Here is a 12,282-nt window from a genome sequence, read left to right as displayed (position 1 = left end):
TGTGCGTGGAGGCAGAGGAGATTGGAGAGACACTAAATCAATACTTTTCGTCAGTATTCACTCAGGAACAGGACGTTGTTGCTGATGTGAATACTGAGTCACGAGTGATTAGAATGGATGGCTTTGAGGTATGTAGGAAAGAGCTCCGGGGAATACTGGAAATGGTGAAAACAGATAAGTCCCCTGGGCCTGATGGCATTTATCCTAGGATCCTCTGGGAAGCTATGGAGGAGATAGCGGAGCCATTGGCCTTGATTTATATGTCGTCGTTGTCTTCGGGAACAGTGCCAGAAGACTGGAGGATAGCGAATGTGGTCCCCTTGTTCAAGAAGGGGAGTAGGGACAACCCTAGTAACTATAGGCCAGTGAGTCTCACTTCTGTTGTGGGCAAAGTCTTAGTGAGAATTGTAAGGGATAGGATTTATGAACATCTGGATAGGAATAATGTGATCAAGGATAGTCAGCATGGTTTTGTGAAGGGCAGGTCGTGCCTCACAAACCTTATTGAGTTCTTTGAGAAGGTGACTAAGGAAGTGGATGAGGGTAAAGCAGTAGATGTGGTGTATATGGATTTTAGCAAGCCGTTCGATAAGGTACCCCATGGTAGGCTACTGCAAACATTACGGAGGTATGGCATTGAGGGTGCATTAGAGGTTTGGATTAGGAATTGTCTGGCTGGAAGGAGACAGAGGGTAGTAGTTGATAGTTAAGGTGCATCTTGGAGTGCAGTTACTAGCGGTGTTCCACAAGGATCTGTTTGGGACTATTGCTGTTTGTCAATTTTATAAATGACCTGGAGGAGGGGCTTGAAGGCTGGTTGAGCAAGTTTGCGGATGATACGAAAGTGGGTGGAGTGGTGGACAGCGAAGAAGGATGTGGCAGGTTAAAGCGGGATATAGATAAGTTGCAGAGCTGGGCAGAAAGGTGGCAAATGAAGTTCAATGTAGGTAAGTGTGAAGTCATTCACTTTGGTAGGAGTAACAAGAAGATGGATTACTGGGCTAATGGTAGGCTACTTGGTAGTGTGGATGATCAGAGGGACCTTGGTGTCCATGTACACAGATCTCTGAAAGTTGCCACCCAGGTAAATAGTGCTGTGAAGAAGGCATATGGCGTACTGGGCTTTATAGGTAGAGGAATTGAGTTCCAGAGTCCTGAGGTCATGTTGCAGATGTATAAGACTCTGGTGCGGCCTTATCTGGAGTATTGTGCACAGTTTTGGTCGCCATACTATACGAAGGATGTGGAGGCACTGGAACGGGTGCAGAGGAGGTTTACCAGGATGTTGCCTAGCATGGTAGGAAGATCGTATGAGGAAAGGCTGAGGCACTTGGGGCTGTTCTCATTGGAGAAAAGAAGGTTAAGGGGAGACTTGATAGAAGTGTACAAGATGATTAGGGGTTTAGACAGTGTTGACAGTGAGAACCTTTTTCCGTGTATGGAGTCAGCTGTTACTAGGGGACACAGCTTTAAATTAAGGGGAGGTTGGTATAGGACAGATGTTAGGGGTAGATTCTTTACTCAGCGAGTTGTGAGTTAATGGAATGCCCTGCCAGTATCACTGGTGGACTTTCCCTCTTTATGGTCATTCAACCGGGCATTGGATAAGCATATGGAGGTTATTGGGCTAGTGTTGGTTTGGTAGGCTTCGGTCGGCGCAACATCGAGGGCCGAAGGGCCTGTACTGCGCTGTATTTTTCTATGTTCTATGTTCTGTGTACTCTAAGATCATACTCACCTACATACCTTTTATTATACTATCATTCATGTGCCTATCCAATTAAATATCCCAAATATAGCTCATTTTACGACAACTGTTGGCTGATCATTGCACAGACCCACCACTCTCTGTGTAAAGAACCTACTTCTGACATCTCCCCTAAACCTTCCTCCAATTACCTTAAAATCATAACCCCTCGAGATAGCCATTTCCACCCTGGGAGAGAGTCTCTGGCTATCCACTCTATCAATGCCTCTCATCATCTTGTACACCGCTGTCAAGTCACGTTCCATTCTTCTTCGTTCCAATGAGGAAAACACCCCAGTTCCCTCAAATTTTCTTTGCAAGACATGCCCTCCAGTCCAAGCAGCATCTTGATAAATTTCCTCAGCACTCTCATCAAAGTTTCCTCATCTTTCCTATAATGAGGCAATCGGAACTGATCACAATATTCTACGTGTGGTCTCACCAGGGCTCCATATAGTTGATGCATCACCTTCCAGCTCTTAAACTCAATCCATCGGCTAATGAACACATCAAACACCTTCTTAACCACCTTATGAACCTATGTAGAAACATTGTGGGAGCTACGCCATGGCCCATATGATCCCCCGTTCCTCCACAAATTAAGAATCCTGCCTCTAACCCTGCATTCTGCATTCAACTTCGACCTTCCAAAATGAATCGCATCCCACTTTTCCACATTGAACACCATATGCCACTAAGCAGTTGAGTCCTGCATCCTGTCAATGTCCTGTTGCAAACTACAACAGCCCTCTACACTATCCATAATTCCACCAACCGGTGTTACATCATGGAACTTACTAACCTACCTTTCCACTTCGTCATCCAAGTCATTTATTAAAATCACAAACAGCAGAGGTCCCAGAACCGATCCTTACGTAACACCACTGCTCACCTAATTCCACACTTAAAACTTGCCATTTACCACCACCCTCTGTCTTCTATGGGCTAGCCAATTTGTATCCAGACGGATAGGTCTCCCTGAATGCCATGCCTCCTTACTTTCTGAATGAAACTACCACGGGGAAGCTTATCAAATTGTTAAAATCGATGCACTCCGCATTCACTGCTCTTCCTCCTTCAGTACGTTTAATCCCATCCTCAAAGAATCCAATAAGAGTTGTGAGGTATGACCTGCCCCTCACATAGTCATGCTGACTGTTTCTAATCAAACTCTGATTTTTCAGAATCGTCTCCAATACTTTAGCCAATACTGATGTAAGGCTGACTGGTAAGTCATTCACAGGACAATCCCTGTTCCCTTGCCTGGACAAGGGACGAGCATTTGCCACACTCCAATCAACCGACGCTACTCAAATAGAGAGTGAAGACGCAAAGACCATCGCCAAAAGCGCAGAAATCTCTTTCCTCTCTTCCTGTAGTATCTTAGGGTGTTTGCTGTCTGGCTGAGGGATTTATCTATCCTTATGTTTGTACTTCAATCAGTCTGTATTTCACCTCAACTTGTTTACTCCCTGTCCAACCAACTGATTGACGGCTTTCCATTTCAGGGCTCTGTACAGTGCCGCCTTCCTGAGCAAGTACGGTTCCCAATATCCTGTGTATTATGGAATGGCAAACTTGGGAAGGCACAAATGCCTTTCTCATGAGGGGGGGGGGGGGGGGGCGGAGTGCCAAAACTTTGACTCTGCTGCTCCTTAGATGCTGCCTGAATAGTTGTGCTTTGCCAGCGCCACACTTTTCTACTCTGATCATCAGGATCTGCAGTCCTCACGTTGCCCATTACTGAGGGCTGTCCTCTCTGCACACTGAGCAGGTAATTAATCAGCGGAAACCCGTTGTATTTAGAGCTGACTGTTCAGTTCTGAAAAGCTGCATTTGATGAACACTTTTAGTAAAAACGAAATTACAACTCAACAAATATTCATTCAGTCCCAGAGTTTCAGTTTTGGTTTATGAATTAGGCAGCTTGATAACCAACAGTGAATGACTGAAGAACTCCGAGATACAGAGTATTCCAGGTAATATATTCCAGGTTGGATGTGCTTTACCTTAATGCTGGGAATATTATTAGACAGACAGATATGACAAGGAAACGAGATGATATGTGGAAGTGTGTCCTTTTTACCATTACAGAGATGTGTCTGAGGGAGGTCATGGCTGACAACTCAATATTCTGTGTTAACAGAACTATAGTCAGGGCAGGAGAGAGGGTAAAATAGGAGTTGGTGTTGCCTTATAAATTATGGATTTAGTTACTGGCTTAAGAAGGGACGATATCTTGAAAGGATCATTTAATGCGGTTTGGTGGTTAAAGCTCAGTGTCAAAACCATGACAGAAACACTGCTTTGGATACACTGTCGAACCCCAGATAAAGGAAAGTACGGGAGTAGGTATATAACCAAGTTATTGAGGTGTGTAAAAACAATAATAGGATGACTATATTCAGGCATTTCAATTCCAAACATTCATTATGGTAGTGATAACTTCTTAAGGGGGAGCAGGTGCTTTGAAATTTATTCCCGAGACCTTCTTATATCAACATAGAGCAGATACAACAATGGGCAGTGCAGCGCTGGGCCTCACGTGGGGAACGAAGCCAGTCAGGTATTCCTGGTAGAAGTGGGAGAGCATTAAAGGACCAGTGACTGTGATATCACACATTTTGACGTGGCTAAGGAAAAGACACCAAAATGTTTGAATCATAAAAGCTTTTTGGATTGGGTAGACAGAGTTTATGAAAAAAATGACAGAATCTGGGCAAAGTGCAGTTGCTTCTGGGTGAAACTGTAACAGAACAAGTTGGGGTGGGGGTTGAGGGATCATTTGATTAAAATTGAATTGATGACAGTGTCGGCCCAGCATGTTACACCGAAGATAAAATTTAGGAAAACAAGCCCAGAGAACCTGAGATGTCGACACAAATCCCGAACAGGATGAAAAAGGAAAGAGAAGCTTAAAGCAGGTTCCAAGTGAGCAGGTCAATGAATGTCATAAAAGAATACAGAAAGTGGAGGGCTAACCTAAAAAGTCAGCGATAGAGCAGGAGGAGGGATGATAAAACATTAGCGGGTAAGATTAGCAAGAATCCAAAGTCATATTTTTGGTGTATTAAGGGGAAGACGCTAACGTGGGAAAGAATGGGAGTGTTAGGGACTAAGGGGACAGTCTGTCCACAGAGACAGGGAATATGTTAAATACATCCTCCGAATCGATCTTGAGTTTGGAGAAGCTGTTACTGGATTTAGGGAGAGTGGCTGTTTGACCCTTGAGCAAATTGACACAGGAGCTGAGGAAGAATTGGAAGTTTATGCAAGATAGAGTGGGCAAATCACCAGATTAAAGACCACCAAGTCTCACATCAGTGAGAGAGAAACAATTGTAGAAGATTTGGAGGGCTGTTGAGGCTGGGTCATTAAATATCTTCAAGGCTGAGACAGACAGATTTTTATACAAGTGTTACGGGGAAATTGCAGAAAAGTGGAATGGGGATTAACAAAATAAAAATAACCGATTCGAAGGAAACGCAGACTCATTTAGAGGACAGACATTATTGTTATCCCTATGTCTAATGGTCATCTTTTCCAATAGCCCTGTATTCACAAGAACATCACCTCTCTCGAGGGATTCAAGGAATTCATAAACGCGATACTCATAGACAGAAAGTCCGAGAGGACTGCACCAACACGGATTGTCTGTCGGGGTGAGGATTTCCATTGACACAGTCACCACTACCAGAAGGAAGACCTCAGCAAGACACCCTCCAAGGCCAAGCAGAGACCTGCACTGGGGACCTGGTAGTCAGTGGCCAGAAGTCAAGGTGTCCTGAAGGCCTAAACACTGCATCACTGTCGTGTCTCCTTCCTTCGCTGGCCAAATCTATATGTGGAGAGGTAGAGAGACATGCCGTTGTAGCAGAGTAAGCAGTAAGGCTTTGACACGAGAGGCTTCGGACAGCTCCAGCTCAGAAATATGTACAGGGAAACTGAAATAAAGTCCTTTTAACTTTATTGTTATAGCCGTCGAGATGGCAGTCAGGGCAGTCGCACTCTTCTCTTGTTTCATGTGGGAGCTCACGGAGATTTTCACTGTCCCTGATGACTATTCGTGTGGACTATGCACCCAGCTCCAGCTGCTGGGAGTCCGTGTTAGGGAGCTGGAGCTAGGCAGCACGGTGGCTCAGTGGTTAGCACTGCTCCCTCAAAGTGCCAGGGACCAGGGTTCAAATCCTGGCTCGGGCAACTGTCTGTGTGGAGTTTGTGCATTCTACCCGTATCTGCATGGCCTTCCTCTGGATGATGCGGTTTCCTCCCACAGTTCAGAGATTTGCAGGTTAGGTGAATTGGTCGTGCTAATTTGCCTGTAGTGTAGGGGAGTGGGTCTGGGTGGGCTGCTCTTTGGAGGCTCGGTACGGACCTGTTGGGCTGAAGGTTATTTAGGATGAACTCAGGGTCATCTGAGATACTCAGAACTTCATAGATAAGTGCTTTAGCGTGGTGGCCACACCCAAGACACACCCCTAGTTATGTTTCTTTAATGACTGCAATATTCCAGTCAACGTTCATCACCCTCGGTTCATTAGCTTTACTTGTCAGTCCTGTTGTATTTAAATAAACACAATTTAATCCAAGAGGCGTTCCTTGCTTCCTGTCATATTCCAGGTAGAGAGTAGCTGTGCGACCACCAGGAATGGCAAAGGGAGTAGGCAGAGAGTGCAGGAATCCCCTGTGGCTATTCCTCTCCATAACATGTAGACCATTTTGGATTGTTGGGGGTGATGTCCGTTCAGGGGAAAGCAGCAATAGCCAGGCTGGTGGTATTGCCCCACTGGCTCAGGGGCACAGCAGGAAAGGGTAAAGGTAAACAGGTCGTTAAAGATAGGAGGGTCGATTGTTAGAGGGACATTCGGAGATTCTGTGGCCACAAACGGGAATCCAGGATGGTGGGTTACCTCCCCGCTGCTCGGGTCCAGGATGCCTCCAAGTGGATGCTGAACATTCACAAGGGGTTGGGTGAGCATCCAGAAATCATTATGCTCGTTGGCACAAATGATACCCGTTGAAATAGGGCCGAGGTTCTGGAGCGAGATTACAGAGAACTCGGAGAAACATTAAAAAAAACCTTGACAGTGTTCATCTCATTAGAGGGAGATTACCGTCCGAGACATGCACTGGAAGGGACACCAATATCTTGGCTGCTAGTTATGCTCGTGTTACGAGGGTTGGTTTAAACTAGATCGGCAGGCGGTGGTATCCTCAAGAGCAGGGAGACAAGTGCGAGGCTGGAAGGAGATAGAGTCAATAGAAATAGTAAATTTAGGCTGGAAAATGACAGAGAGAAATGCCTTTTGGATTAAATTGCACTATTTCAATACAGGTAAGGCCAATGAACACAGGGCGTGGAAATGTAGGTGGGACTGGTATATTATAGCCATTACACAAACATGGCTAAGTAATGGATAGGACTGGCAGCTTAATGTGCCAGGGTACAGTTGCTTTAGGTGAGACAGAGATGGTGGAAGGAGGGGAGTGGAGTTGCATTTCTGATTAAGGGGAGTACCACAGCAGTAATCAGAGATAAAATAACTGATGAATCACCCAGTGAGGCTTTGTAGGTGGACTTAAGAAATAGGAAGGTGTTCGTGAGGTGATTGGGGATGTGCTATAGGCCCCCAAATAGTCAACAGAAATGAGAGTAATAAATATGCAGGGAGAGAGGGGACACCTGCAAGAGCAATAGGGTTTTCATAATAGGGGTTCTATTTTTTCGAATAGAGACTGGAATGGCCAGAGCGTTAAGGGATTTGATGAGATAGAATCTGATAAAAGCTTCAGGAAAGTTTCTTCAAGCAATATACAGAGGGTCCTACTAGGGAAGGGACAAAACACGAAATTTTCTTAGGAAATAGGGCAGGGCAGGTGACTGAGTTAACAGTGGGGGAGCACTTTGTGACCATTAACCGCAGTTCTATTAATTTTCAAATAGTTATGGAGAGGGACAAAACTGGTCCACAGGTTCATGTTCGAACTTGGGGCGTGGCTCAGGTCCAGGCAGCTGGGATCAAGAGAATTCCTGGAGGTATATAAGAGATAATGGAGTTTGCGGCAGAAGGAAATCAGTAGGGTGAAAAGAGGACAAGAAAGAGCCTTGGCTGAGAAGATTAGGATGAATCCAAAATGGTACTTTAAATATATTTTTAAAAAATCAAAACAGGATAGAAAATAGGACCCCTCGAAGACCAATGTGGACAAGTATGTGTGGAACTATAAGTGATGGGTGAAGCCCTCAACGAATATTTCTACTCTATGTTTATCGTGGAAAAAGACATGTTGACTTGAGAACTTGAGGAAGTTAGTGGTGATATCTTAGAGCCAATCTATATCATAGTTGAGGAGATTTTGGACGTACTAGAATGTTTGAAAATGGATAAATCTCATGGTCCTTACCCGATATATCCAAGAACACCTCAAGGGGCTCCAGATGAATTTGCGGGGACCCTGGCTTTTAATGTTTATCATCAGTAACCACAGGTAATGTCCCGGAAGACTGGAGGATAGCAAATGTTGTGCCCTTATTCAAGAAGAACTGAACAATAAAAAGCCTTGGAACGACAGATCAGTAGGTTTAACATCCGTGGTAGGTAAGTTACTTGAGAAGGTTCTGAGGGATAAGATGTACATGGATTTAGAAAGACAGGCTTTGATTAGGAATAGTAAGTGTGGCTTTGTGCGAGGAAGATTGTGCCTGACAATTCTCTTCAAGTAAGTGGAAGATGTCACCAGGAAGATTAAGTTGTGAGGGGCAGGAGATTTCAAAACATGTGGTGTTGGATTAGCACAGCAGGTCAGGCATATTCGATGGGCAGAAGAATCTATGTTTCGGACATAAGCCTTTAATCAGGAACATCCAAAACATCGATTCTCCTGTTCTGATGCTGCCTGACCTGCCGTGATTTCCAGTGCCACACTTTTCGACACTGATCTCCAGCATCTGCTGTGCTCAATTTCTCCATTGGCAGTAGATTCAGTCGATATGGATTTCAGTTACAGCAGAACAGAATGAGGCTTTTTAGCCCGTGGAGACTGACATACAATTACAGGAGGAGGCCAATAAGCCATCGGGCCTATAAAACTGTAACCAGATCATGCAACATCAGTATCCAGTTACACAGCAACAGGTTCAATCTATTCAGCTACTTGAAGTCTGTAACACAGGAAATGGAAGAGGTCACAAAGTGACTGGACTATGGGGTATACTGGAATAAAACTAGGCTACATAACCCCTCAGACCTGCACTTCCATTCAGTAAGTCAGGGCTGATTTGCACTCGGCCGCAATTTCTCGTTCATGCCCAATTTTTTGTAGCTGTCGACTCTCTGACGGGTCAAAACCCATTGACACCCACTCACACCCCCCCAAACATTTCAGTGATGTAGCCTCCCCTAACTGTCTGGCCCCAACCATCACTATTCCCTGAGAGAAGGAACTACTCCCCACACATATACCTTGGCCTATTGACATGGATAGAAAATATGAACACAGTGTAAAGTTACTGGCCCTGATATCACGGCAGTATTTGATTGAGCAAGATGTCAAGGAGGCTGAACAAAATTGAACTTGATGAGAATCAGTTGTAAACTCCCCACTGGTTGAATCATTCAGAGCACAATGGGGCTGGTGGACATCAATCCTCCCAGTCCCTGGATATCTCTGTGGGCAATCCTCAGGGTAGCTTCTTAGGCACAAACAACTTCAACTGCTTCATCAATGTCTTTCCCTCTTTCATGCAATCAGAGGTGGGGATATTGTTTGAAGATTATAAAATGTTGAGAACAATGGGTCGCCTCCGAAGGTACTGAAGAATCAAATCTGGGCAACATTCAAGCTTGTGCTGTTGATGTATAGGGAACATGAATTAAAGGCACTGCTGAACACTAAACATTTCCACGGTTAATAGAAAGAGGAACCCCTTCAGCAACTCTAGCTAGTTTCACAGTAATATAAGAAAGCCATTCAGCCCATCAGATCTATTGGATAACAAGAGGTGCAATGCGTTCACTCACTCCTGCCTATTACACAAGAAGACAATTTAAAATAAAAGCAGATGTTGGAATCCAAAATACACACGCAGGAAGCTGGAAGAACACAATAAGCAAGGCAGCATCAAGACTTTGAAACGTGTATGCCTTGAATATAACCCTTCGTCAGGACTGTGGATGGGAGTAAGGGGGTATAGATAAAGGAAGGAGGGGGCAGAGTGAGGGAGGAGGAGGCAGAGTGGCGAGGTGTGGATAAGTGGACACAGATAAAGGTATCAGCGAGTTGTTGATCGAAGGGCTGAATCCAGTTGGTAGCTGGACAAAAGGTGGCTCAGAGGAATGGACGGGAGGGGAGGGTTTGGGAAGGGAGTCAGGGGACTGGAATGGAGGTTATTTGAAATTAGTATTCAATGTTGAGTCCCCGGGATGCAGGCTGCACAGGTGACAGATGCGATCGTATTCCTCCAAATTATGGTTTGGTTCATTGTGGCAATGGAGGAGGCCAAGGATGGTCATGTCGGAAAGGCATTAGGAAAGAGAATTGAAATAGGAAGTGACTGGGAGATTTTCCATTTCACCTAACGACCCTACCTTTCAGCTCCCAACTGGATTCATCCCTCCCATCGCCCAACCAGGTTGCACCAACCACTTGTGTCCACATAGCCGTAACTGACCATCCCCCTGATCTCCCCACCCCAACCACTCCCATCCCTCTTTATCTGCAGCTAACCCTAACCCCCAACCCAGTTCTGAAGAACGGTTATACCTGAAATGTTGACTTTCCCAGCTCATGGTGCTGCCTGGCTTGCTGTGTTCTTCCAGCCTTCTGTTTGTCTCCTATAACCCAGGAAGATAGAGTCTAGTCTGCACAGCGTGCTGATAGGCAGGAACTAAGGGTTGCCCACTGAAGTCCTTGAACCTCTGCCCTCGGGCCAGGAGGAAGACATTCAGTTCCTCCAGACACTGACACATGAACAGAAGAGGCCATTCCGCCCATCCAAACTGTTAGACTGAAATTGGAGGATGTCATTGTTGCTGCAACACGACAAACCAATGAGCCATAGACTGCAAAGACAGACTGCTCCATTTTGTTCCTCCTGGCTCCATTGCTAATGGTACACTCGTGCTATGTTAACGTGGTTTGCTGACCATGAGGAGGGAAAGTGAATGGTTTGTGCCAAGTCCCAAGGAGGCATCTTCCATCTCCGAGATGTTATGAACTAGGTTAGACTACTCCAAATACTTTTAAGCAGGCAGCCCAGAGCATACCTTTGCAATTTGTTTCGGTAAGTGTACAATGAAAATTACCGGAGGTAATTTAGCTAGGTTGACTACTAGATTTTGAAACAGACAAAAACTTTATTCATAAAATTACACAATGAAACACAAAGAATAGAATAAAAAATCACGTCAGAATTCAACCGATTCAGCTAGACTTAATTATGTTATTCCGAATACACACAACTGTCCCAATAAGCAAACTCGCAATAAAAACCAGTATAAATGGAAGACTAACTGCAAGGTTGAAGTTGAAGGTCAGAAAAGAGTGAGAGTTTCCACACAGCTCCCAGTTGAACTTCCCAGTTCAAGACTCAACTGAAAACTGCTCGGCTCAGCGAGTTCAGCTAAAATAGCTCACCACTCTCCGTTCATTATACTGGTCACTTATGAAGCATGGCCACCTTGGGCTGAAGACTCATCTATTTCCATATAGTTAAAGACCTCTGAAAGTACTTTTCATCTCTGTACCAAACCAGACTGATCGAAGGTTGGAGAAAGTGAGGAAGGGATTATGCCCGAAATGTCGATTCTCCTGCTCCTTGGATGCTGCCTGACCTGCTGCGCTTTTCCACCAACACACTTTTCAGCTCTGATTGGAGCTTGGCCCCGTTTTATTGTTCCTCTGAAAAAGAAAACCAAGGACAGAGTCTACTTGAGCCAAGGAACAGCTTTTAGACAAAAAGGGACTTGCTTTGTGACACATCTTTCCCCTCTTAAAAAAAATCAATGATAAAAGGTGGCTGCATTTTTAACCCTTCAGACCCAGTTCGTAGTCTTAAAACTGACAGATATACTGTACTAATTGTAAACATTCAAACATGCACAAACCCATACCGAACACCTCCGTATCTCATTCTAGTCTCAGCAAGTCATCAGCTTTCACGTTTTCGCGACCTGCCACAAACATAATTGTCAGATCGAATGGCTGCAACAACAAGCTCCATCTAAACAGTCTGGCATTTTTGTCTTTAATTTTTTCCACAAATGTCAATGTGTTGTGATCAGTGTATGCGATTGTTTCAGATGCATTGCTGGTAATATAAACACAGTTATGGTGTAATGCCAACGCCAAGTTTAATGTCTCTTTCTTCACTGTTGAACATTTCTGTTGATGTACGTTCGACTTCCCAGAAAAACACCCAATCGGTCTTTCTATTCCCTCATCATCCTCCTGCAAGAACACTGAACCAATACCCACATCACTGGCATCGATAGCCACCTTGAAAGACTTCGTGTAATCGAGAGTAGCTAATATTG

This window comes from Chiloscyllium punctatum, chromosome 31 (assembly GCF_047496795.1).
Source record: "Chiloscyllium punctatum isolate Juve2018m chromosome 31, sChiPun1.3, whole genome shotgun sequence".
Taxonomy (NCBI): Eukaryota; Metazoa; Chordata; class Chondrichthyes; order Orectolobiformes; family Hemiscylliidae; genus Chiloscyllium; species Chiloscyllium punctatum.
The sequence above is the reverse complement of the archived record's forward strand: the minus strand, read 5'-3'. Positions refer to the sequence as shown.